Raw genomic sequence first — 10874 nt, forward strand, 5'->3', positions numbered from 1 at the left:
TTTTTGTGGGGTTATGCGAAAGACCGTGTCTATGCCAACTCTCCGCAAACTCTTGAACAATTTGAAAGACAACATTCGTGAAGTTATGACCGAGATACCGCCCCATATGTGCCGAAAAGTCATCGAAAATTACCTGTTCCAGATCAAGGTGTGCGAGGAAGCCCTAGGTAGACATTTGAATGATGTTGTATTTCACACATAATGGCATAAACCAAACTTTAATTTGAAATAAAAGTTTCATCTAAATTCGAATTCTAAGTGTGTTTCATTTAAAATTACTTTCGGAATTTGAAGTTGGAAAACCTTGTATATTGCCTATATTATATATTGCTCAGTTATTTCTCAATTGATTTACGATACATTCGAGTCAATCGATTTAGACACTACCTATTTCCATATAGGAAAATATGTATTTTGAATTGTAATTTGTTACTAGCAAACCCGGCAAACTTCGTCCCGCCCAAAATTTATTTTATAGTATTATTATTAGGGGATTATTTCCAGACACAATTCTCGTACAGAAAAAATGTAAGAATGAAGACAGCCCTAAATCGGACAATTCGTATCTCGAGTTTTGATCTTATCAACAAATTCAGTGATCCATTTTTATTTATATAGATAGAAGAAGCTATAGGAGTGAGTTTTATCACATTAAAATCAATTTCCACTTTCGAACAAAGATCAATTTCGTTGGTACAAACATCAAATAGACTAACAACGCTTGTCACTATGAAATTGTAGAACATATGGGAATTGAATTTTCGCAAAATTTCCCATTTTCTTCAGAGTTTTCCAAAAAAATGTAATTGTCATGTTTGGTTAGAATATGTTTGATTGATATATGTGTTTTCATTTTTTGAAACCGCTACCTCTATTCCAGAGGAGGGAGGGGTGTCAAACCATCTTAGAAACATTTCTCGTACCCAAAAACCCTCACATCCTAAATTTGGTTCTGTTTGCGTGATTGATTCTCGAGTAATGCAGCCCCTACCCCCCTCAGGGAGGGGGAGGAGTGTCTACTCATTATAGAAACGTTTCTTACCCCCTAAAACCATCACATGCCAAATCTGGCTCCATTTTCTTGACTGGTTTTCGAGTAATGCAGAAATTTGTGTTCCATTTGTATGGCAGCCCCACCTTAGAAAACAGGGAGGAGTGTCTACTCACCATAGAAACCTTTCTTACCCCCTAAAATCCACATGCTAAATTTGGCTCCATTTGCTTGATTAATGTTCGAGTTATGCAGAAATTTGTGTTTCATTTGTATGGCAGCCCTCCCTTAGAGAGGAGGGAGGAGTGTCTGCTCACCATAGAAACGTTTTTTGCCCCCTAAAACCATCACATGCTAAATTTGGCTCCATTTGCTTGATTGGTTTTTAAGTTATGCAGAGATTTGTGTTTCATTTGTATGGCAGCCCCACCTTAGAAAACAGGGAGGAGTGTCTACTCACCATAGAAACCTTTCTTACCCCCTAAAATCCACATGCTAAATTTGGCTCCATTTGCTTGATTAATTTTCGAGTTATGCAGAAATTTGTGTTTCATTTGTATGGCAGCCCTCCCTTAGAGAGGAGGGAGGAGTGTCTGCTCACCATAGAAACGTTTTTTGCCCCCTAAAACCATCACATGCTAAATTTGGCTCCATTTGCTTGATTGGTTTTTAAGTTATGCAGAGATTTGTGTTTCATTTGTATGGCAGCCCCACCTTAGAAAACAGGGAGGAGTGTCTACTCACCATAGAAACCTTTCTTACCCCCTAAAATCCACATGCTAAATTTGGCTCCATTTGCTTGATTAATTTTCGAGTTATGCAGAAATTTGTGTTTCATTTGTATGGCAGCCCTCCCTTAGAGAGGAGGGAGGAGTGTCTGCTCACCATAGAAACGTTTCTTGCCCCCTAAAACCATCACATGCTAAATTTGGCTCCATTTGCTTGATTGGTTTTTAAGTTATGCAGAGATTTGTGTTTCATTTGTATGGCAGCCCCACCTTAGAGAGGAAGGAGGAGTGTCTACTCACCATAGAAAACATTCTTGCCCCCTTAAACCTCCACATGCCAAATTCCATTTGCTCCATTTGCTTGATTGGTTTTCGAGTTATGCAGAAATGTTTGTTTCATTTGTATGGCAGCCCCTCCCCCCTTTGAGGGGTAGGGTAGAAGTGTCTATTTACCATAGAAACATTTCTTGCCCCCTAAAACCCTCATATGCTGAATTTGGCTCCATTTTCTTGATTAGCTCTCGAGTTATAAAGAAATTTGTGTTTCATTTGTATGGAAACCCCCCTTAGAGAAGGGGGAGGAGTATCTAGCTACTATGGAAACATTTATTGCACCCTAAAACCTTCACATGCCAACTTTGGTTTTGTTTGCTTGACTTATTTCCGAGTAATGCAGAAATTTGCAACCCCAAGACAGAAATCCATTTATGTATATATGTATATATATATATATATATATATATATATATATATATATATATATATATATATATATATATATATATATATATATATATATATATATATATATATATATACATACATAAATGGCTTTCTGTCTTGGGGTTGCAAATTTCTGCATTACTCGGAAATAAGCCAAGCAAACAAAACCAAAGTTGGCATGTGAAGGTTTTAGGGTGCATAATTATTTTTAATATAATAATTATTTTTATTTTATAGAATAATTTATTATGGAGTTTTTATTAGTATGACCTATTTTTCCCTTTAATTATCCATCCTGTACTCGAGCATACGATCTCACAAACCGGGAATCAATAATTCTGTTCTGAAAAGGCTGAATTAAATGACTATTTAAACTGAAAGAAGTTGAAGCAAAAATATTTTCTGGAGTTTGAAGATTCAATCATATATTCTTTTTTACTTTGATTAAATACCATCGGGTCTAGAAAAACACAATAGCAAAATTACAGTCTGTGACACCGTGCGCGAGTATACGAGTTATAATTTTGTGCGCGAGTACAGGAGAGTTAAAACTAGAGATGAAACGGACAACCGGTAGCTATCCGGCCAATATTTGCTACCCGTCACCGGATATTACGAAAAAAATCTTTCACAAGTAAATAAGGTGTGATTACTGACATGTCAGAAATGTTATTATGTTATTAATGTGTTATAATTCTATTATATATTAAATATTAATTATTATCAACTCAAATCAAATTTATCAAATTAACCTGTGGTAAATTATGATGAATAATGATGATGATAAAATAATGAATTTCCAGCAGAACACCAAAGTGAGATATTTATTCTGAACGAAAAGTTTAATATTCGTTTATAATTCTTATTCTTATGTGTTCATTTATTTCTAAAATTTAACGCTTCATTTGCCACATATTCGCCTGTCATTTCTCTTAGTCTTGTATAAGCTTATAAAGGGCTGAGGCTCGGGGTTGGCCGGATATCTGTTATCTTTCCATTTCATCACTAGTTCAATCTTTGTTTTATCGTCTTGTACTATAATATACATTCAATTTCTAATGACTTTTTGATACAATCAACGTTGGTAGACCTCAGCCTAACATTGGAACAATTAGTCGTCCGTAATGCCCAAAAGTTTGGCCACCCCTGTCGTATATGAATAATCATTCTGCACGTGATCGTGACACAATTATTTATGACTTTGGCGTCTTCTATCAAACGTCACGGACTGCATTGATCAAGCAGGCATTTTAAGTTGTTCCTGATTTGATCAAATTTGACGATGATGGTATTGATTCAGTAGCTGGACAACAGGAGGAAAAAAATCCACTGGACGATGCGAAACCTGCAGTTGAGCATCAAGGAAAAACTTGAACGACTATTGCAACAATCAAAGGTATCAACGTCCAGCCCAAGCTCAACGTCTATAAACCCTCGATGATGAAAACCCTCGGACAAGAGTTTCCGTACAGAGTGCATCAAAGGCAAATACATGACAATGATATTCGGTACTCTTCGTACTGTACGCCCAACATAATGAGATCCGATATAGATTAGAAGACGACAGAATTAACATTATCTGTGTCCTTAAGTATTACTTTAACCAACAAAAACTTGCAAAATGTTTTTTTTGTAAACTAATCATTCTAAATAAAAGCCGTTTCTTCAAGAAAATTGGGTATTTTAGAGTATGTTTTTACCGGTGATTTACCGGTTTTACCGATAATGAAATTTTCATTACCGAATAACCGGTTATTGAAATGTTAGCACGGTAATGCAATCCCTAATGCTAATGATACAAAGAAATGTACTAAAAACTAGAAAATAAAATGAGTAAAAAAAATTTAAGTTAAACGGTTTCTTTGTGATTAAACATAATGATAATACAGATAATGTACTAAAAGCTAGAAAATAATTAGGCAAGCAGCAGTTAGCAGTTGTCATACCATTTCTTCATTAATCAAGGTCTTTGATAAGACTAAAATAAAATCGTGGGGCACGTTCCGCATCTAATGGTTTCATTATGTACTTCCATTTTTGATTATTTTTTTAATGTTTTTTTATATTCATTGATACAATATAGTAAGACGCACTTTCAGTATTTTTTCCAAATTTTTATCTCGAAGCTATCAAGAATGGCGTGCACAAAATTGAAAAGTACGTTTTTTACCATAGATCCTATGGTGAACCACGTAGGAGTTAAAAAAATTGTCGAACTTCCTTATTTGTTACCCCATACATCCTTTACTTTTCCATAGAACGGGCAATTTGGATTGAAGGCACTTTTTACATTCTTACCCAGCCATTCCCTTAATTCAAAAATACCTTCAAAAGACACGGGTGCCTATTTTGGGGCAGCATTTAGTTGATTCGGCCCGACTAGGCAGTTATTTCGTATCATTATGTCGTTCAACCTAAAATTCTACTGCTCTTTCTTTTTCTTATAAAGGTAATACTCACTCAGGAACAATTTCTGCACAAAATTGTAATTCAGTGCAACAATAAGGATTTTCATCAGTTTTTTATTTATGAAAGGAGAAGAAGGTCAGGAAAAGTTCAATGAAACCAATCTGATTGCACGTTTTGTCTTCAAGCAACTTGACATCCTGTGAACCAGAGTTTGAATCCCGAAGAAGAAGATGCAGTCCATACATAATTCTAACGCAAATTGCTATTTGATTTGCAGGAAAAAAAAATCCGTTACAGACCCATGCAATCTGCACATTGGAAAAGATTCAAACATTTTTCACTTGGAATGCAGCAACAATACTTGGGAAGTTGGACAGAGAAAATTGGCTGTCATTCGAAGTGTACGTCACTTAGCCTAGTGCATTCATCTCTCATCGGAAAGAAATGGACCCGGTGTGGTGGGATTTGCTCGGTGAAGTAACGTCGCTCAAACAAAATCTCTCGACTGGTACGGAATGACCAGTTTTAATAATAGATGAACTTCCTTCTCCTTTAGATTGAGTAGTGAAACTAAGGCAAACTTACAAAGTAAAAATCATCCATCCAGTTACTTGCTATCGGACACAAAAAGAAGTAACGTTCCAGATCCTTCTCCATCTCGCTCGAGGGAGACCTTTGGCTCGTCCGTCGAAAAATAGAAGGAAAAAACGAATTCGGTGGAAAGCTGGGAAAATACGTTATTAAATTCGTGTTTCGTGCTAACGACAGACCCGCCTTTGTGCGGACATAGAACCACCGTTTCTCTCAATCCGTTTCGATGTTTGTGTATATATGTGTATGTGTATGAATGACCTTAATAAGGGTGGCACCAGAGGAGCCGGTGGCGCACGGCACAAAGGACGGGGTGAGAGAACGAAAATCAGATTACACGACCTATCCTAAATGTTGTTTCGTTGAGCTTTTTTCCGCCCAAGTGTGCTGTCGCAGCTCTTGCCAGTGTTATAAAAATAAAAACGCCCACACCCTGCACAAAGTGTGGCTTGGTGCGAGCAGAAGCCGCTAGAGGAAAGAAACAAGCGAGGAAAACATCGATCGATGGTACGACGTCGATGTTTTCGAAACTGCGTCTTTCCAAGATATAACCTTGATTTTCATTCAAAATTTGTTCTAAAACTTTTTATAAAGATATTTCTAATAGCTAATATCGCCCCACTATGCACACTGGTATTTTACTTTGCAACTAATCTGTCGATGTAAAATCGAAGCAAATTAATCAAAATTATAGACGATGGCCTGCAAACAAAACGCATCATAAAACGCTCATTCACTTTTCTAAGTAAGTGTATCCGTGTAAACACGTATCAGGTATCCGGCCACTTGGGATGTGCATGCCTATTTCCGTGGAACAGAACACGAAACACCTACCTACGGTGCGAATCGAGTTTCGCATCAAGTGAGTAGATGCATTTGATGCATTATTTTCGCACATTGCCGCGCATTAATTTTACCCCTTCCTCCTAGCCCCCCGGACCTATCACGGATAATGAGTGCACCTGTGTGTATGCGTTGCAGTGTGTGGCTTTTAATTGTCGGCTGAATTCGTAAAAATGTAAATTGAAGATGATTGATATGGTTTCGCAGCTGACTATCTGAGACAACGTTTCTGCGAGGGCTCCCGATTTGCACTGGGATGTAGTTACTGCGAGGGGTTTTCTAAACCACCGTAGGTTTTCTATTAAAGTCAATGTTGTTTTGAGTTAGAAGCTTCGAAGCATTCGAAAATATGTACAGTCAGTATTGAAGCAGATGCCAATAACTTCGAAACCTCGTTCCATAAACAAATTAAATTTCGCCTCACCAAATAACTGTTTGTTCGTTGTTATTGTTGTTTATTTAGGCCAGTTTACAAATTATACCATCCAGTTCAGCATACCTGGAAACAAGACACTGTTTGCCCCAGATTCAAAAATTATGTCACTACTCTCAGTACATCTTCCGCTGGGATCGGTAAGTTTACTTGTTGCTCGCTGCCTACACCCAAAATTGATATTTAGCTCATGTTTTATCATCATCGATTTATGACATTAAATGAGACATAACATAACAAAAAAATGAGTGGGTTATATCTATGATATAACCGCAAGGTTCACGTGGAACTACCTTAGCTTAGCAATCATTCGTTTGTATTGATTAAATTCTTGATTGAATGAAACAGTTTCCAAATTCAATTGAGTTCAATATATTTGCTCTGTGAGTGAAAAAAATGAACAAATGCCGTGTAAAGTCAATTCATTTATTGTGATTGATTGTTCTTCGTTACAAGTAAATTTAATGACGGACCTTTTACGTTTGGTATGATGACTAGAACAAAATATATGTACGGAAGAATTATCAAACGTTTGATGAACCAGCCTAAGTTTCAGCCTAAGTTTTTTGTCAATAAAGACAAAAAAAATTATCAAACGATTATTTTATTTTACATTTCCCTCTGAAGTTTACATCCCAAAAGTGTACATACTTCTCGAATCTCGAATTTGCTTGAAACTGGGAAGTTCATTCGCTTCTAGTGGCTGCACGATTTTCCCAGGTTCCTAAGTTTAGAAGATCATGTTAGGACAGACATATTCCACTCTTCACAAAGGCAAGCGAGGACAAAAGTACTCGCAGTTTGCATTTATTTGCAGAGCCGATTTCCCCAGAAACCTCGGTTTTGAAGTCTGTGTTAGGGAAACACATTTCAATCGGAACAAAAATACCCCCGATTTGTATGAATTCGCAATGCCGATTTCCCCACGCTTCATGGATTTGAAGTCTGTGTTAGGGAAACACATTCCAGTCGGAACAAAAATACCCCCGACTTGCATGAATTTGAAATACCGATTTCTCCAGGCACCTTGGTTTAGAAATCTCTATTAGGGAACACATTTCGGTAGGAACAAAAGCTCCCCCTACTTTCGTGTGTTCTTTTTTCTTCTTTTTGGCTTCAAGAGGGTTTAAACTTTTCAGTTCACTCGCCTCTAGGCTCTTTCGTGTGTTTGCAATGCCGATTTCACTGCTTGGTTTTAAAGTCTGTGTTAGGGAACATTTTTCGATGAGAACAAAAGTCCCCCTACTTTCAAGTATTTGCAATGCCGATTTCCCCAAGGCTGCTTGGTTTTGATGGCTGTGTTAGGGAAACCATAAATCGGGCCAATCAAAACGATGCAGTTAGGGCGTTTAGATAACGCCTAATATTTTACAGTTATTCAATTGTTTATCTAATGAAAAACAACATTTTGTTAGTTGCGATAGATGCGTAGAAATATTCCCTATCAAGTGATGCAAACATCTCTCCTATCCAGTACGAAATGTTCGAGCTATAAGCATTCGAAATCTTTCATTTTTTCCTGCATGTTCTGTGTTTAGGTTTTCATTTTACCCTCCATATATTCCGGTTAGACGTAGTCCCACGTCAAAATGTCATGACTCACAAATACTAGTAAGCATTTGTATAATATATATGGCGCAGCAATATAAGATTAATACGAGTGAGCGAAACAAAAGACAAATAAGCTTTCCGCATACTTTGCCACATACACTGCCCAGACCGAGATAGACATTGTTCTCCTTCAATTACTCTTAGAAAACACTTCCCAACTTCATTTTATAATCAGGTGCAATATTATCACGTATTTGCTGAACAACTGCTGAAGCATCATTAGCCATGTGGATAGCATGGTCGTGTAAAAAAGCTTCATTGACATCGTATGGACTATTTTTTTGGCACAATCCCAAATGAAATGAGAAAAGAAAACAGAAAGAGATGTCTGCACGCATACATACAAACCATTTTAAAGTTTTCAAAATAGCTCATTATTTGCGCATTTGACTCTCCAGCACACTAAATGGCATCATTTCTGCTAAAGATGACATGTCTTCTGCCAACGCTAGTTTGGGTGTATCTGCCTCGATATTAACCTTAACACTTCAAGGACCGAGAAGGAATATGTAAGACATACGCCTGGGACCGCACGTTTTGACTTGTGTGAAGTAGCTTGTTTGGTTTCCAGGGTTTTAAGAGGCTTTAAACTTTGCAGTTCATTCGCCTCTATGTGTGAAGTTAGCGGATGAAAGTTCGGCGGATAAAAGTTTTTGTTGCGTGCTAGTTTCTGCTCAACGTCTTGCTGGATTTAATGAAAAATGAATTAATTCAGTTGTAATAAATTGATTGTTTATCAAGGAACAACCTTCAAAATCATGCTCATTAGATAGAGAATTGAATCAATGAGTACTGTCTCGAGAATGTGTTTTCGGTCCTTTCGACGAAAACATATTCTCGAGATAGTTCTCATTCGATGAAGAATATATTTATTTATCTTTAGCCAAATTTTCGTTAGTCCGAAAAGGGTATGAGAAAAGTTATTGGCCAAAACGTTCACGAGTTGTACGGGAGAAAGGATTTGGCTTGGTAAGGAAGTAAAAAGTAAAAAGGAAAAAAAAATTTCTATTGTATATAAATTTTGACTATTTTTCGAATCCCTATTCATAGGAACTATGGTGAAAAACGTACCTTTTAAATTTTAGCACGCCATCCTCAATAGCTTTGAGATAACAAATTTAAAGAAATACTGATTGTGCATCTTACTATAATATATCGAGAAATATAATCAAAAAATAAATACCTAAAAAATTTGAGTACTAAAAAATCTTGAAATATTGATTTTTTTCTAGTATTTAGAGATTCAGTACTACTTTAATTCGTATTTAAATGTGTTCATACGCCTTTCATAGATATGTGTGATTTTTTTCAGATAATAGTAAGATAATTCTCCTATATGGTTCACTATAAGAGCTATAGTGAAAAAATGAGTCTTTTTTTCCCATTCTCAATAGGCTTGGAAATGAAAATTTGAGAAAATACTCAAAGTACATCTACTATGTAACACAATTCAAAGTACTACTACTACGTAACACAATTCTATCCCTTTCGTAAAAAATCCTGAGTGTATAGAATTTATTAGAGTTTTCAAAACTGTTTTTCGATGATTATTTATTGAACTATTTATTATCAAATGCGAATTGGAAATTTTTCGTTCATACAATAATATCTCAGTACTGAATGGTCCACGACAACGTTATATAAATCGAATGAAAGATAGTTGATAACGTTAATTGGATTTGCTATCTTTGAAAAAAAAACAGAAAAAATCGATTTCTCATTTCTTCCCGATATTTTTATCCACTATATCTATATTTTACATTGAAATACAAAAATTTCTCTGTAACATATTCCGTGTAAATCCATGTAAATTATGCTTTAAAGAGATTTATATTTCATTCGTTGATATTTCACGATTTTAAAGCATTTCAAAAATCGCCTAAAAATTTCAACTTCGCACTCTGCTCCTTAATTTTTTTCGAGTGTGAAAAAGTTCTATTTCCATTTTCGATAAATTCATTAATTTCCCTCCTACAAGTTGTGTTTACATTTTGGCCCATACCCTTTCTCAAACTCTTTTCCGGCCAACGAAAATTTGGCTGAAGATGGATAAAAGTATATTATCTCAAAAATGTGTTTTGGGACCTTTGAAATTACTTTTTTAAATTTTCATTAAATTAATTAAGTTCCCCCATACAAGAAGTATAGGTTTTGGGCTATAACTTCTCTTATACCCTTTTCCGACCAATGGAAATTTTTCTAAAGATAGATAAAAATATTCTATATCAAATAAGTACTATCTCAAGAATGCTTTTTGGGTCCTTTCAAATATTTTTTTAAAATTTTCTTTAACATAATTAATTTCTCCCATACAACATGGCTTATAACTTTTCCCATACCCTTTTTCGATTCATAAAATAGTGACTGGAAGATAGTTAAAATACTTCTCTATCGAATAATTTCGATAACTCTATTCGAACAACTTTTTTTGATTTTCAAAATTCTGTAAATTTTCCTATATTGACAAATGCTCATGTTTCAGTCTATAACTTTTATCCGATCATGAAAAAAATTAATTATGATGAATGATTCAATTCTCTATCTA

The sequence above is a fragment of the Toxorhynchites rutilus genome, chromosome 1 (assembly GCF_029784135.1).
Source record: "Toxorhynchites rutilus septentrionalis strain SRP chromosome 1, ASM2978413v1, whole genome shotgun sequence".
Lineage (NCBI taxonomy): Eukaryota > Metazoa > Arthropoda > Insecta > Diptera > Culicidae > Toxorhynchites > Toxorhynchites rutilus.